This window comes from Canis lupus, chromosome X (genome assembly GCF_011100685.1).
Source record: "Canis lupus familiaris isolate Mischka breed German Shepherd chromosome X, alternate assembly UU_Cfam_GSD_1.0, whole genome shotgun sequence".
Taxonomy (NCBI): Eukaryota; Metazoa; Chordata; class Mammalia; order Carnivora; family Canidae; genus Canis; species Canis lupus.
This window is the reverse complement of record NC_049260.1, coordinates 34912241-34929585: the sequence shown is the minus strand read 5'-3', so window position 1 is coordinate 34929585 and position 17345 is coordinate 34912241. Positions and strand designations below refer to the sequence as shown.

Sequence of the window (17345 nt, the reverse complement as noted above, 5' to 3'; positions counted from 1 at the left end):
TTATGAGCGCAGTGTGTGCTGACCGCATTCCTGGAGGCTAATCTCTGTGAGCGCCCGCGCTGGGGGCAGCGGGAAACAGGCGGCCGGCGACGGAGCCGGGCGCAGAGCACGTCTCGGCCTCCGAGGGCAGCCCGGCCCGGGCCGGCGGGGGAGCCAGGGGCGGCAGCGTGGCAACGTTCGCCCCGGGCACTGAAGGATCCGGCACAAAGCCGGGGGCATTTACATTCCAGACAGCGCCAGAGGGGCCCCCTCATCAGCCAAGTGCCCGCACCGTGGCACCCCGACGGCTTCCCAGATCTGGTCCCCTTGTGTGTATAGCCACAGCGTGTATACAGAGACGAGAGATAAACACTTAAAAAAAAAAAATTAAAAAAAAAAAAAAACGTAAAGCTTGATTAGCTGAACACCACAAGGCCCTGGGAAATTGAATTTAAGAAAAATTTGGATAATTGGAACAGCATATAATATCGAGAATGTTAAATACACAAGTCGGCTGAGCACACAGAGTTTATGGCAAGCTCTGATTAAAATGAAGTTTCTGATAATCAAAGTTTTAATGGCAGAGGCTCATTTGAATTTCTTCTGTCTAGAAGGGAGATTAGATATCGTGTGCACAGAATATCTTGTGATAGTTTCCATTCTTCCCGATTCCAGTTGGGTCACATACACGCTTTGTATGTGTGTATTTATTTCAGGGAAAGTGCTCTATCCTCTGGTCGGCCCCCAACTAGCCCAAACAGGACTTGCCACAGATGTGTTTATCAGATTGCTCTGCGAATGCTCGGAGAGGAAAAGTCTGCCTATCGTCTAAGTGATTTCAAAATCAAAGCCATCCCAGGCGCACCAGAAGCCTAAAGCAGCCAAGAGATAGGCCGAGTTTATAAACTTCCATAATATGTTTATTGCAAGGATGGCAATTACCCAATATCCCTGCCCTCCTGGGTCTTAGATCAGAATATTTCCACAAAAAGAAATCTGTGTTCGCCTGCATTTAACCAGTCATAATTCCAGATGTCTGGAATATTCCAACACCAGGCATGGGGCTGGGGAGGAAGAAAGGAAGCTGCTGATCATTGTCAGAGCCTCGCCGTCGTCTGCGGTGACATGTCTAGTGTGGCTGCTCATCCCTCCTCCTCCTCAGCCTAAGGTCCAGGTGTCACAGGAGTATCGTTGTGTTTGGGGAGGTGGTGGTGTAGGGGGAACGGCCGTCCTGGGCCACATGCAGGCTTTTCTGTCCGGCTCTGGAAACTCGACGCGTCACATCGGAGACGTAATTTCTTAATGAAATGACTGGAGTGTTCGTAATTTACGCCAGAACGGAAAATGCTGACCTGGCAGAAAGGACACTTGTTCCTGCGGTTGCAGGAGGACGTGTGGGCCCCATCACTCAGGAATGAATCAGACCGGCCTCACAGGGCAGCCGGCTGAGAGAATTGCCTCCTCGCGTGCTCCTATAAAGTGTTAAGGTTATTTACGGCGTGGCACATGGACGGCCCATTCGGCCGTGTTCGTTGGAACACACACTTGTGTGAGTTCCATCACTTGTCCCAGACTCCTTCCTGAGCCTTAATAAAAAAGGCAGGGCTGTTCTAGAGAATCATCGGTAGGATTGACTCTGCCCTTTCCTCTGGGGCTCTTCTGGCAAACATTAAACATGGCAACATCCCATTAGAGGAAGGTGAGGACTCATTTCACAGGTGCTAAGACTGATATGAAGATTTTGCCCCCCCTGACACCTTATGGCCAATGGCATGGATTTTTTTTACCGCCTCCCATGCCCCGCCCCACCTCCCTCCAGCAAACTGAGATGCAGTGGCTTGGCTATGGCGTGGTTGAACAGGTCCGCTTATTTCTGATCGTTATGGGGCTGAGGGTGGGGTCTTAAAGTCTGAACCCTTTGTCCTGTGCTTGCCACTGGGCCAAGAGGCGTCAGTTAAGGCCAAGTGCAAGAAGACTTTCTCCACTGGTCCCCATGCCAGAAAGTCTCCAAAGTGGGATAACACACACCCTAAGTGTTACCATTACCTTTGAGGGGTAGTGGTAATGGGTTGAATTGTGTCCCACCAAAATTCGTATGTTGAAGCCCCAGTACCTCTGAATATGACCTTATTTGAAGATAAGATATTTATAGAGGTAATGAAGTTAAAATGAGGTCATTGGGGTGGACCTAAAAAATATGACTAATGTCCTTATAAAAAGGGAATATTTAAACACAGACATAGAGGGAAGACAATGTGAAGAGACACAGGAAAAAGACAAGCCAGGGAGAGAGGCCTGGAACCAATGCCCTTCTTACAGCCCTCAAAAGGAATCAGCCCTGCCAACACCTTCATCCTGGACGTCTGGCCTCCAGAACGGTGAGACAGCACATTTCTATTGTTAAGCCATGCAAAGAACGTGTGCTTCTTTGTTCTGATATCCCTAGCAAACTAACATAGGTAGGAAGAAAATACCAGACCTTTAGAACTTTCATTTATATCACGATGGTAGTTTGGCTTATTTTTTTTAAGGTTTTTATTTATTTGAGAGAGAGAAGGAGAGTGAGCTCATGAGGGGCAGAAAGAGAGAAGCAGGCTCCCCACTGAGCATGGAGCCCGATGTAGGACTCGATCCCAAGACCCTGATTATCATGACCTGAGGGGAAATCAAGAGTTAGATGCTTAACTGACTGAGCCACTCAGGTGCCCCAGGAGTTTGGCTTACTGATCCTGATTCATTGCTCACCTGGAATAGAAACAACACCACTTACATGTGACTTTGCAGTGCCTCCCTTTGTGGGTGGAATATACTACTCCCACCTCAGGGAAGTTGGGCTTGAGCAAGACTGCTACCAGATGTGGCCCATGAGCAGGCATTTTAAATGTGTTGCATGGTACGGTTTGCCCTTTTGAGCTTCTGCCATCGTTAGGAGAAGAACAGGTCCTAGGAGGCTATAGTCACATGGGCCAGGGCTCCAGACCTGCGCAGAATCTATGACCTGGAGCTCCCTCCATCTCCAACTGCCATAGTGAGAGCAGCTGCCACCACGTCTGCCCACCTGCAGTGGATGGTCAGGCAGGACTGCTCCAGCTTCCTGATGAAGAAGACATACAGCACCGATCTTAATAATCTGAAGGAAAGCAACTCCTTTCACTACAATGTGCTGACTCACCACTAGACTGTGGGCATATAGCCAGGGCCCGACAACAGAGGTGTAGTGGTGCTCATGAAGCAGAGTTCCTGCCAGTGAAAACCCATCACCTCCTACTTGTGGACCACCATGAACCAGAATGCCCGCCACTCTCAGCAGCACCAGGCCCATGATCCAAAAGAACAACTACTGCCCAGATCTGTGCGTGGCTGACATTTGCAGAGCTGGTGCCATCCTGTGCGGCCAGAAGCCAGAAATGGTGAAGAGGAAGCCGGCCCACCCCACCAAGAGCTCCTGAGCACTTACTCTCCCCCACCTCCAAAGCAATAAAGATGTCAACCACCTCAAACAAACAAACAAAAACAAAAAATTCGTGACCTGGAACCATGCCTGGCCAACCCACAGTCTGAAATAGCCAAGCCCAGGCAGGATTAATCAAACCCCCAAAACCTTGCAGGATGAACAAGAAAAATAAATGCCCATTATTGTAAGCCACTGAGTTTCAGAGTGTTTGTTCTGCAGCATTATTGTAGCAAGAGCTGACTATTACAATGACCAATGTGCAACATGCAGATTGACCCTGGGGCCTCGTTTGGGCTGTATGTCACCACTCAGCATCCAGTGTGACAGCTGAGGAGTGCTAAGGCAAGAGTGGCAGTTCCATAACTTGGACATCATCTGCCTCAAATGATTTTTCACTTTCAGCAAATGGCCTATTATGAGTGCCACATTGTGTGAATTTACGGATTATATTATGTTCCTCTAACCAAACTAATCATCACAAAATGGGCAAGGGGCTTGAAACGGTTCCTCTAAACGAAACCGTGGCTTGAAGATAGTCCCATAGAAGAAAGCTTAGGCTAAGAACCCGGCAGAGCTCACAGTTCTCCTACTTTGAAAGCTAGTTCATTTTAAAGTGTTCACACTTTAGAAGACAATTTGAAATATGGCTTTTTGACTCCTATTGTTAATAATGGACCACACACACAGGCATATGGCCTCAGGATCTTAGCAAAAAGCATTAGCACATGAGTGTAAGTTATGAGTGAATAAATATACATAGAGTGGAGGGGGGGGTTGCTAAAAGTGTTTCCCTGTTGGGGTTGAGACCACTGGAAAGTCACTTGAAAGTCAGTTCACCAAAATGAAAGGAAAGGAAAAGACAGAAGAGGAGAGAGGAGGGAAGTGGAGGGGAGAGGAGGAGAGGAAGAGAAAGAAGGGAAGGGAAGGGAAGGGAAGGGAAGGGAAGGGAAGGGAAGGGAAAGGAAGAGGAGAGGAGAGGAGAGGAGAGGAGAGGAGAGGAGAGGAGAGGAGAGGAGAGGAGAGGAGAGGAGAGGAGAGGAGAAAGAAAAGAGATGCTTCGCTGGCTTAGTCAGTAAAGTGGCCAACTCTTGATCTCAGGGTTATGAGTTTGAGGCCCATGTTGGATGTAGAGATCACTTAAAAATAAAATCTTTTAAGAAGAGAAAAGGAAATCAGCTTACCCTATCGAACTGATTTATTAACTTGTTGGGTGAGTTCATTTGTGTTTAATGTTGTGGAATTATGATGGTGCTATCATTGAGCACAGGAAAGGCCTGTCCCCTCAAAGAACAGAGTGCGGAGCCATGGGCTCTCTCCAGTGTTGCAGTGTGTTCACTCTGTCTCTGAAGCCTGGGGCAGAGATGATGATGTCATGGAAAAAGTGATGACACACCTCCGTGCCAGGCCTGAGGAGCACCATCCAGAACTAGAAGCCGAAGTGTCTGTGGTAGCCAGGGTGCCTGGGGCCTTCACAGATCAAAGGCCCTGCTCCCAGCCCAGAGGCTCCTCCTAGCTTTGCGAAGTCCCAAAAGGAACCCCTCTGTTGGCCTGTCCCAACTCCAACAGCACCATTTAAGATGTGGAGACAAGGTCCCATAACTTGGACAGCCGGAAACTCTGCTCTGAACTGGAAACTGCTCTGAACCCATTAGGTCCCTCGCGCTCCATCATGTAAACCTTGCCCTGAGCGTAGTCCCTGGGCTGCTGGGGTGAAGGCTTTGTAATGGAGCGAGACCTCCTGACCATGGGGGAGTCTGGGAAAGAAAAGGTCCAAAGGGGAAGGTGGGAAGCTTAAGGGAGAGTCTCTAGGGTGCCAGGGTGAGGCATGAAAGAGAGCTTGGGAAGAAGCCCATGGAAGATGCGTCTCTACATCTGGAAGATGGAAGATGCGTCTCTACATCTGGCGGCGGGCCTGGCATGGCACAGCTGTGGCTCAGCAGGACCAGCAGTCAAGAAACAGAATTGCGGGGATCCCTGGGTGGTGCAGCGGTTTGGCGCCTGCCTTTGGCCCAGGGCGCGATCCTGGAGACCCAGGATCGAATCCCACATCGGGCTCCCGGTGCATGGAGCCTGCTTCTCCCTCTGCCTATGTCTCTGCCTCTCTCTCTCTCTCTCTGTGACTATCATAAGTAATAAATAAAAATTAAAAAAAAAAAGAAACAATTGCGTGCAGGGCAAGGGGGAATAAGGGCAAGCTGGCACCTTCTAGCACCTTCTGTCGTTCACTGCAGCAAACCACGATGACCAGACAGGAGCAGTAGCAGCTTCTCCTCCACCTTCCAAATGTTGTACACATTTCTCTTCTGACTCCGCTCTCATCAGGAACGGTAAAAGGAAAAGAAGTGGGGCAGGGGGGAGGGGTGGGAACATTGCTCCTGCCTGGCCAAGGTGACCACAATACGAAATCACCAAGGGGTCCAGATTTGAACAGATTGCCAGAAGCTCTGTGGTCACTCTTTGGCCCAGCTAGTTTCGAAGTGAAGATTATGCTGCAAACATTTTGGACCACAAGATTGTCTGGTGGACTCGGTTCATGAAAGGGAAAGCCTTCACCGGGTAGTGTCTTCCAAGCCCAATGCCATCCTTTTAAGCCACTCATGACTTGAGAAGGATGATTTCAGGCTGAGAGACTCAGAGAGAGGAATAGCTAAGGGCCTGTGGCAGATTGTATTTTCCAAAGATGGCCACTGCTAAGGACTGAGCAGTGTCCCCCCACCCTGAAAGTCATGGGGTGAAGCCCTAATCCACAGTGGGGCTGTATTTGGAGATAGAGCCTATAAGGAGGTAATTAAGGTTAAATTAAATCACAGGGTTGGGGCCCTAATCCATTCAGACTAGTATCCATATAAAAAGAGAAAGCCACTCCAAGGATCCGCCCACAGAGGAGAGGTCATGTGAGGATACTGGGAGCCGTCAAGCCAAGGAGACAGGCCTCAGGAGAAACCAAACCTGCCGACACCTTGCTCTGAGACTTTTAGCCTCCAGAACTTCGAGAACAGTAAATTTCTATTGTTTAAGCCCCACATCTCCGGCCTGCGAGATTCTGTTCTGGCAGCCCCAGCAGATGAATACAGCCACTGCGGTATCTCCCAGCTCACAGGGTCTTCTTCAAGGTGATAATGACATTCCAATGATGATGTCGCTTCCCGTGATGGAGCCTATGCCCCTTCCCTTGAACCAGATCAAGCAGTTGTGACCGCCTCATCTAGTACAAGATAGTAGAAGCGAAGCTATTGGGACATCTGAGGCTAGGTCTTAAAATTGCTATGCGCGGGCTACCTTGTTTCCTGGGGACACTCGCCCTCCGAACCTAGCCACCATGCTCCAAGGAAACCAGGAAGCCACATGCTGAGGCCACATGGACAACCCCGGCTGAGGTCCCAGCAGACAGCCAGCACCAGCACTAGATCTGTGAGCAAGAGCCTTCCGATGACTAGTCCCCAGCAGTCAAGCCACCCCAGGGACACTGTGCAGAGCAGAGACAAGCTGTCCCCCACTGGCCTTGCCCAGGCTGCAGATTTGTAAGCAAAATGAATGATTGATTGTTGTTTTGAGCCACTAATTTGGAGGTGGCTTATTAAGCAGACTACCAGAGCAGAAGTCTGCTGAACAAATGCATCGAGGACACCAACCTGGGAGAAAATGAAGCCAAGTCAGTATATACATAGGCTTTACCTGCCTTTTCGGGGGGGGGGGGGGCGCGGGGGGAGTATGGCCGTGATTTCAGACAATCAAACTGATACAAACCTCTGGCACCAATGCAACAACACAGGCTGCCAGATGAGTGTTTCTCCAAAGATCACACCCACTTGGGGATCCCTGGGTGGCACAGCGGTTTAGCGCCTGCCTTTGGCCCAGGGCGCGATCCTGGAGACCCGGGATTGAATCCCACGTTGGGCTCCCGGTGCATGGAGCCTGCTTCTCCCTCTGCCTGTGTCTCTGCCTCTCTCTCTGTGTGTGCCTCTCATAAATAAATAAATAAAATCTTTTTAAAAAAGAATATTGGGGATCCCTGGGTGGCGCAGCGGTTTGGCGCCTGCCTTTGGCCCAGGGCGCGATCCTGGAGACCCGGGATCGAGTCCCACGTCAGGCTCCCAGTGCATGGAGCCTGCTTCTCCCTCTGCCTGTGTCTCTGCCTCTCTCTCTCTCTCTCTGTGACTATAATAAAAAAAAAAAAAAGATCACACCCACTTTTATGATTCCTATTCATTTTCAAATGGCTCTGAAAGTCTTCCCAAGGAGATTTTTTTGTTTTATTAATGTTGATCAAGCTCCAGACAGAGTTTAAAGAGGACATATGTACAGAAAGAAAATGGTGGAATCGGGAGGTTGAGCTGGAGGCTAGAATAATTAAAGGTTAAACTCGAGGTACGCATTTGGTATTTATAGAATTTTCCATGCTTGGTGTGAGGGTTTTAAAACCAGGCTGAGGAGGGAAGCTCCTTTCAGCCCTTACAGGAGGGAAAGGATTTTTAACACAAGGAATCCAGCCTGTCTAGTTCAAAGTTTTAAAAGGCAGCGTAATTAAGCGGCTTTGTTGCTTCAAGTGATGCTGCAAAGGTGAACCGGGCTGGGAGAGGAGGCTCTGTGAGCAAAACAAAGCCAAACAAAACACTTTCTTTCCCTGCCAGGCACCCAGGGCTGCCGGCGGCGGGTCCCCGGGTCATCAAAAGCTGTTTTCTTCTCTGCGGATCCCCCGCTCCGGAGCAGGAGTGCTGCTTATGGCATTTGACAGGGGCCAAGGCAGGTAGGGGAGGCGGCGTCTGGGTACATCGTGAGGGTCACCAAAGGATGCGCGCGAAGCTGAAGGATGCAGGTGAAGGCGGAGGTGGCGGGCCCGGCGCGCCGCGGGCACTGGCTGGGCTCGCAGCTGCGCACTGACGCTGAAAGCAAACGTGCCGGAATGCTGGTCGGCTTTGCCTCTCCCCTCTTTCGGGGGGGGGCCCCCCCATCTTCAGTATAGAACATCAGAGACTCCTCTCCGTGCCTTTCAGCTTGTTGTTATCTGTTTTCAGGAACTGGATGTCTCCTTTTGTTTCCTGAAGCTTTGATGGGGGGCGGGGCGGGGGAGGGGGTGGGGGGCGAAGGGTGTCGGTGCTCCGGGCTGAGGCTGATCTCCCAGGGAGCATTTTGCAAACGTGTCCGGCTCCAAACCTTCCAAAGACACGGCTGAGGGAGGCCTGTAAAAACTTGCCTAAGCTGGCGCTGCGTTTCTCTGCGAAAATGGAGTTACTTAGATGGGCCATACGCAGCTCTTGAGAAGGAGGATTATAAAGACCATGTGCCAACATGGAAAAAGGCAGGCGTGATATCTCGTTCAACGAAGGATCGGACCCCCAAACTGCGCCCGGGGCCGTTGCAACTATGTTAAAAGTGAATTGGGGGCGGCGGCTCAAACAGATACCAGTACACCCGTGTTCATTACAGCGCTATTCACAATCGCCAAAAGGTGCAAACAACCCAAGTGTCCACAGACCGAGGAACGGATAAACAAACTGGATACGCTCTCTTTGACCTTGAAAAGGAATGAAATTCTGTTATATGCTACATGCCTGAGCCTTGAGGATATGATGCAAATAATACAAAACAAGCCAGTCGCAAAAGGACAAATACTGTATAATTCCATTTCCATGAAGTTCCCAGAGTACTCAGATTAGTGGACGCAGAAAGAAAGGTGGTTGCTGGCGGGAGGGGGAATGGGGGGGGTTAGTGTTTAATGGACACAGAATTTCTGTCTGGAAAGATGTGAAAGTTCTGGAGATGGGTGATGGTGATGGTTGCGTGACAATGTGAATGGGCTTGATACCACTGCACTGTACACCTCAAAATGGTTAAAATGATAAATATTACGTTATGTATATTTTACAACGAAAAAATGAGTTCATTTTCTGAAAAGTTGGATTAGGCAGATTGGTGATTGTCAGGGACTGGGAGAAGGAAGAGGAGGGAATAGAGACCAACTGGCAGGTATACAGAATTTTATTTGGGGATGATAAAAATGTGTTGGAATCGATAGAGGTAATGGTTGTACAAGATTGTGAATGTGCTAGATGCAACTGAATTGTTCATTTAAAAATGGTTAACTGTGAGGCGGCTGGGTGGCTCCGTCATTTAAGCATCAGACTCTTGATTTTAGCTCAGGTCATGATCTCAAGATCTTGAGATGGAGCCCAGAGTCAGGCTCCGCACTGGGCGTAAAACCTACTTAAGATTCTCTCTCTCTCTCTCTCTCTCCCTCTCCGTCTGCCCCTCCCCCTTAAAAAAAAAAGGTTAATTTTTAGAGGCACCTAGCTGGCTCAGTCATAGAACATGAGACTCAATCTCAGAGTTGTGGGTTCAAGTCCCATATTGGGTGTGAAGTCTACTTAAAATTTAAAAAAAGATCTGATGATATTTTATTAAAAATAAATAAATAAAATGGTTAATTGCATGTCATATGAATTTCTCCTCAAGTTTTTAAAGAATGCATTAGGAGGAGCTTGAAAGAGAACATGGAAAAATGAGAACTGTTTAATGCATTACGATCATAGGACTATGGGTGGATGCATTTTGATTTCTGAAAAAAAGTTGTTAAAACAGTTTGTGCAATGTATTTTTTATGTGTTTAAGAGAAATCTGTCAGGCAGAAATTCTATTATTAAAAAACAGACTGTTGATCAACTATAGCAAAATGTTTCTTAAGACTTAAGGGGTGGGGGACGCCTGGGTGGCTCAGCAGTTGAGCCCCTGCCTTCGGCTTAGGGCATGATCCTGGAGTCCCGGGATCGAGTCCCACATCGGGCTCCCTGCCTGAAGCCTGCTTTTCCCTCTGCCTATGTCTTTGCCTCTCTCTGCATCTCTCATGAATAAATAACTAAATAAAATCTTAATTAAAAAAAAAGACTTAAGGGGCAAGATTATACAGAAAGAAACACCAGAAGGAAAAACAAATTAGGGACCCAGCTAAGATATCACTTGTCACTTTTAAATATGCATCAATATATATTATGTATTAGTAATAAGGAATATAAGAAATGAGTACAGTAGGTCCTCACCAATCAATCAGACATGATATTTAAAACCCAGTGTTTCCAACCTGATGTTGGGCCCAGAAGGTGAATTGGAGATAAACCTTGATGCTGTCAAGCTAAGTTGCATGATGCTGACATCAAGAGTGTGAGGTCAGAGAAGGGGAGAGAAAGTGAAGCACATAGAGGGAGTGTCTAGAGGGAGGGAGGGCATCTCAGCTGGAGTTGGAGGGGGGATTTTCTTTTTTTTTTTAAGATATAATTTATTTATTTATTCATGAGAGACATAGAGAGAGGCATAGACATAGGCAGAAGGAGTAGCAGGCCCCCTGCGGGGAGCCCAATGCGGGACTCGATCCCAGGACCCCAGGATCATGACCTGAGCTGAAGGCAGCTGCTCAACTGCTGAGCCACCCAGCACCCTGGGAGGGGGGGATTTTCGAAGGCAAAGGGGAGAATGGAGTCCACTTAAGTGTGAGAGGACAGACAGGACAGGAGTGCCGATGTCTTTGGCCAGGAGAAGGGAGGGGGAGAGCAGAAGGGTGAGCCAGACAAGCTAAATGAAGCACCGTCAAGGCAAGCTCTGACTGCCTCCCTGGAAGCATAAACACTACAGGCAGTAGGCAGTGAGGAGCCATGGCTGGCTCCAGAGCGAGGGATGGAAACCATATTTTCTGAAAGTTTCTCTGCCAAAATAACGGTAGGCCCTGGATCCCCTTTCCCTTTTACCCAGGGGACCCAGAGAGGCCAAAACACAGCCAGAGCCCCAGCCCTGCCGCAGATCACAGTAGCAATAGCAGGGAGCAGTCTTGGAAAACCTAGTGTCTCATTGAGGGTGGATAGTTTCCCATCCCCAAAGGGAACACACTTGAAAATCATGGGTAAAGATGGAGGATTGAACACATGCATTCATTCCTTTGCCTCCTTCCAATACTTCATGATGATGATAGTAGAGGGATTTTTTGAAAAGGCATTTGTCTGCAAGCATAAAGGGAACAGAAAAGGAGAAAATAGCCAAGAGCTTGGAAGCTGGAAAGCGGAGGGTTGTTTAGTGACTGACTTATATAGCAAGACCGAGAGAGCCGAACTGTCAGCTGGCCGGAAGAGAAGCTGAGAAGCTATCAGAATTTCTTTCCCCTCCAAAGACCCAGAAGGGGCTATGCCAGGTGCTTCTGGAAGTGGAGGTGAAACCGATCAATTGAAAGTCTTTTCTAGAAGCAGTGAGGTCTGCAGTTGCCTTCCCTGGCTCTGTACACCTATGTGACTGTCCCCCTTCATCACCGACCCCTGCAGGTGGAAGACTAGACTTTTATTATCTGGACAGGGCTCAGTGAAAGGGTCTTTGGACAGAGATACTGGCACAGCTGAAAGTAGGATGGTCAAACAAAAATGGAGAGATTAGGTGTAAGTTTTCTTATGATTATCGTGCTCCCAGCCAAGCTCTCCTGCCCACTCAACTCCTGGAAACTTGACATTCAGGCTCTAGGAAGAAGATTGAATACTGTCACTAGAGATTTCCCACTTAAAAAGCCTAGCCAGATCATCACACCACAGTGGTGCTCAAACTTTAGTTGGCAACAGAATGCCCTAGAGGGTTTATTAAAACTCAGACAGCCCGGGTTTTGAATCCAGTAAATCTAGATCAAGGTCTAAGAATGTGTGTGACTTAGAAGTTCCTAGGTGATGCTGTCACTGTTGGCCTGGGGACCATACTTTGAGAACTGCTGCTCCGGAGTGAAGTCTGCAATTGGCAGGCCACGTGCACACACACAGAGGGCCCTAGCAGCTTTTTAGTGTCCTGCTGTAAATGTGGACACATAACTGGTGATCATCAGACATCTAAGGAAAACCTCTAACGTGAATGACCAAGACCAAAAGGAACAGATGAGGGGCACCTGGGTGGCTCAGTCGGTTGAGTGTCTGACTCTTAGTTTTGGCTCAGGTCATGATCTCAGGGTTGTGGGATTGATCCCCGAGCCAAGCCCAGTGTCAGGCTCTGCACTCAGTGGGGAGTATGCTGAAGATTCTCTCTCTCCCTCTCCCTCTCCCTCTGCCTCTGCCTCTGCCCCTGCTCTCTCTCTCTCTCTCTCTCTCTCTCTAAAAATAAATAAATACATGTTAAGGGGGAAAAAAAGGAACAGAGGAAACAACCTGAAGAAAACAGACTATGCTGTGAAATGTAAACCCACCCCCACACACATAATCACACCACACGTATGTATGCATACACACATGTTTACCTACAGATAATGATCCAGAAGAGACATATTTTAATAGCATTAAAAATTAGCATTCAGGGAATAGAAAGAAACTTCTAGAGAATCAAATTTGATGAAAGAATGGGCAGCCCGGGTGGCTCAGTGGTTTAGCATTGCCTTCAACCCAGGGCATGATCCTGGAGACCCAAGATTGAGTACCACATCAGGCTCCCTGCATGGAACCTGCTTCTTCCTTTGCCTGTGTCTCTGTGTCTCTCATGAATAAATAAATAAAATCTTTAAAAAAAAAAACAAATTTGATGAAAGAAAGAGATGAGAGGGCATCTGGGTGGCTCAGTCTGTGAAGCATCTGCCTTTGGCTCAGGTCATGATCCCAGAGTCCCTGGGCTCAAGCCCTACATCAGGCTCCTCACTCAGCAGGGAGTCTGCTTCTCCATCCCCCCCCCCACTCTCTCACTCAAATAAATGAATAAAATATTTTTTAAAAAAAGAAAAAAGGGATGAGAAATAGAAAACAAATTTCTAAATGATTAGTCTGAAATTTCAAATAGAAGGAGATTTAGAAAGAGAATGGGGGGCGGGCATGACAACATCAAAGAAATAATTTAAGAAAATGTCCCCCTACCTAAAGGACATGAGTTTATAGATTGAAAGGACCATTGAGGGGATCCCTGGGTGGCTCAGCAGTTTGGTGCCTGCCTTCGGCCCAGGGTGTGATCCTGGAGTCCCGGGATCGAGTCCCATGTCAGGCTCCCTGCATGGAGCTTGCTTCTCCCTCTGCCTGTGTCTGTGACTCTCTCTCCCTCTCTCTGTGTATCTCATGAATAAATAAATAAAATCTTTTTTTAAAAAAAGAAAGGACCATTGGAATACCTATTATAGTGGATGGCAAGAGACCCACATAAATACACACTGTGATGAAGTTTCAGGCACTGGAGACAAAGACCCTAAAGGCTTCTAGGGACTCCTGGGTGGCTCAACGGTTGGGCATCTGCCTTCGACCTGGGGTATGATCCTGGGGTCCTGGGATCGAGTCCCATGTTGGGGTCCCTGCATGGAGTCTGCTTCTCTCTCTGCCTGTGTCTCTGCCTCTCTCTCTGTGTCTCTCATGAATAAATAAATAAAATATTTTTAAAAGGCTTCTAAAGAGAAAATATGTATTATACACAAATATTGAGAGTCAGAATGGCCCTGGACTTCTCCATAGCAACCCTGCAACTAGGGAGAAAAGAGAAAAACACTTCTCAAAATTCTCAGGGGAAATGATCCAACTTAGAATTCTATATCCAGCCAAACTATCAGTTAAGTGTGAGCATAGAAAATACTTCTCTGACGTGCAAGGTCTCAAAACATTGCTGCCCATGCATCCTTTCCCAGAAAGCTGCTGGAGGAGATGAGCCACCAAAATTTTGGGGAAAATTATGAAAGAGGAAATGTGGAATCCAGGGAGCTGGGGAGAGAGGCAGACAGATTCTCCAAAGAGAGAAGAGGAGAGCCCTAATCACAAGGAGTGACCACCCTAGACAGGTACTGCTCAGAAGCCTCTCACTAAGCCAGGACCAACAAGAGGGCATTGAGGTGCTTGGACACAGTGAGACACCTAGTAAATGGGGAGAGTTTGGGCTGCAGGGACCTCCATAAACCAAGGCAGCCAGAAGATAGTAAGACAGCTCAGTGACTACAGCCTGGCCTGAATTTCGATTTTCCATGCAAAGATGAAAAGGCCTGGCTCCCGCCTCTGCCTTCCTCCACCAGCAGCCACATCCCCATGCACATTTGGAAAGGCAAAAATATCTAGGCCAATTTTATCATACTAAAAAGGGAAAAGAATCATCAAAGTTCAAACTCCCCATCATCAAATGATCTCAGTCTCCCCAGTGTGAAATTCCAAATGTCTGGGTTCACGTGCTGTTATGGGTAGACGAGAAACTGGTGATTGGCAATGGTCATTGTTTTATTGAACAAGAACTTGCGAGGGTATAATTAGATGACACAAATTCCTTTTTTTTTTTTTTTTTATAGGGAAGTATCTCTCCGTTACATCGGAGTATAGCATGATATGTTTTACAGCCAGGGATTTTTCATTCGGATGGTATCTCTTTCAGTGGTTGATTTAAAGTCAAAATGACACCAACATGGAGAACAAATGGTTTACCTGTTCTCTCCCCAGTCCCACCCAGAGCTGCAGTGAAGGTAAGCGTCTTTCATCTTACACATTTCCCCTCAGTGCAATTGGCTACCTTTAGTGATTTGATGAGGTACCATGGTCCCATTCTACAGGATTTTAAAAGATATTTTATTTATTTATTTGAGAGAGAAGAGAATGGGCAGAGGGGAGAGGCAGGGGAGAGGGAAAAGCAAGTTCCCCAATGAGCAGGGAGCCAGACATGGGGCTTGATCCCAGGACCCTGAGCCGAAAGCAGATGCTTAATTGACTGAGGCATCCAGGCACACCCTGTTCTACAATTTTCATGGTATAAAATGTAGGACTAATTAGGATGGGGAAGTCTCTCAACAGGTTGAAATAAATAACAAGCCTTGTCTAGGCACCCCATCAGAAAAAAAAAAAAACTAACAAAATCCATTCCATGACCCCGTGATTTAATTAAGAGTCTTTCAAAGGAGGACAAGTCCCTGAGGCCCAGGCTTTGGCCTCACCCTGCTGCCTGTCACTCATTCACACACCTGCCAGCTCTGATAAACGAATTGCCCCAACCCCCGCTGTGAGCTCTTTTGGGAGTCCGGCAGACTCTCTCCAATCCCTACCCCATCTCCAACACATCTCCTCCAACCAGACCGGGGGTCGCTTCCAGACTGAGCCCCCTACCCTCTATCCACCTTACACAGGCCATCTTCCTTCAGTATCCCAGGACTGTTCACTGCCCGTCCCCCCTTGGATTGTGCCAAGGGAGGGTGGAGAATGTAGATAATTCATCTTTGAATCTGAGCACCTAGAAGAATCTGCATGAAGCAGTACTTAATAAATACTCGTTGAATGAATGAATAAATGAGTGAATGAACAAAATAAATGCGTGGATAAATACGACTTAGAGGCTTTAGTAAATGCCACATGAATTTACTGTGTCATGTGACTGCCAAAAAATGCTAATACCAAAGGCTTATGCTGTTGAGTTGTGGTCTTCAACACTCCGTTGCAGTGCGCTGACAACTTTAGTTTCTGTCTTATTTTTTTTAGGATAAAAAATACATGTAAAGTCCTAATGTCAATATTAATGGAGATTACTTTCTTTTTTACTTGTAGCTTCAAACCAGTGTGACTGGTCTTTGTTTCCTGTGCAGATTGCCACTTGCAAATGTCCTTCCTGGCCAGTGCCACAGTAAATGTTGGTCACCCGTGGCATCTGCGTGACCAGGAGAAGAGCAGGAGGCCGGCTTCCTCCTCCACTGTCAGCATATTGTGACGCATGGCAGCTTACAGGTGCCTAGCGATGTGGATTTACTGATCATATGACCTAGTTTTAACTTAACTCCCAAATGAGCCATAGGGCTTAAAAAGATTCCTGCAAAGAAACCATGTGTTAAAAATAATACTAATAATGCAAGCACGCCCGAACAAGATGGAGGCAGAGCAGATGTTTCTTCTAGTACAAGCTCTTTGTCAGCCACATCATGAGGCCAAAACAACTATAATCTAATCAGATCTGAGATGAAGTTGGCCCTCAAATTGAAAATATCAAGAGACAATTTGAAACACGAGTTTCCAATCACTGCCGTTTTAATGACAAGCCTGGCCTTGAGTGTACATCGTATATTGGGACTATCTGATGAACAGCAGAAGCCTCCAGAACAGAGGTCCTTAAACATAAATAAATACAGCAGATTGCAAAGGAAACCAACAGCATTTACAACATTATCAAATTATTAAAACAAATTTGTGATATAGATATTTATGTGCTTCTTTAGTGAATCATTAAGTAACAAGTTCCTGTGGCAGATCTAATAACTATCATCATTTCATAGCACTGATGAACATAAATAATATTTCGAGATCTCTGCAACGAGAACGTGATTTTAATTGGTGACAGTCTCAGGTACTGCGAATACTACTGAAGTTTGTTGCTTATGTTCGGAGGAAATGCGAAATTTCAGTTAGAAGCAAGTGAAAATGAAGATTCATGTCTTCCTACATCAAATTCACAGACCCTGTGCATTTTATCCTTGAACCTCAGGTTAAGAGCCCTGGCCCAGAACAAAGTAAAGGTCCCGTCTCTCACAGCCTCACTACCAGGTGTTCTGTTAAATATCATTAAAAAAAAAAAAATCATGGCCAGTCTCCGACTGAATCAGAAATTGCATATAAAAGCGTTTATTACAAACAGGCACAAAAACAGTTTCTCAACCTGCTCTTATAACCCAATGAAGGGCACTGCCAAGTCTCTGCCCTTGAGCACAGCAAAAGTACCTTGGCTGAAAGGCACACCGAATATAAAAGTGACAATATTTGGGTGGCTCAGCGGTTGAGCGTCTGCCTTCGGCTCAGGGCATGATCCCGGGGTCCAGGATCAAATCCCACATCGGGCTTCTTGCGAGGAGCCTGCTTCTCCCTCTGCCTGTGTCTCTGCCTGTCTCTCTCTCTCTCTCTCTCTCTTTCTGTCTCTCATGAATAAATAAAATCCTTTTTTTAAAAAGTGACAATATGTAAGTGGCAGGATTCAACTAACCCTC

At 47.2% G+C, this 17345-nt stretch overlaps 1 long non-coding RNA gene and 1 pseudogene across 1 annotated transcript; both read left to right on the top strand.

The window, feature by feature from the left end:
* Positions 1 to 1861: 1861 nt before the first annotated feature.
* On the top strand, positions 1862 to 3533 carry LOC100682775 (annotated as a pseudogene).
* A 4551-nt stretch (positions 3534 to 8084) lies between these two features.
* LOC119868191 lies at positions 8085 to 16902 on the top strand. The gene is made up of 3 exons (XR_005385951.1): positions 8085 to 8180; positions 14682 to 14852; positions 15922 to 16902. It is a non-coding gene; the product is annotated as an uncharacterized LOC119868191 (long non-coding RNA).
* Positions 16903 to 17345: the final 443 nt, after the last annotated feature.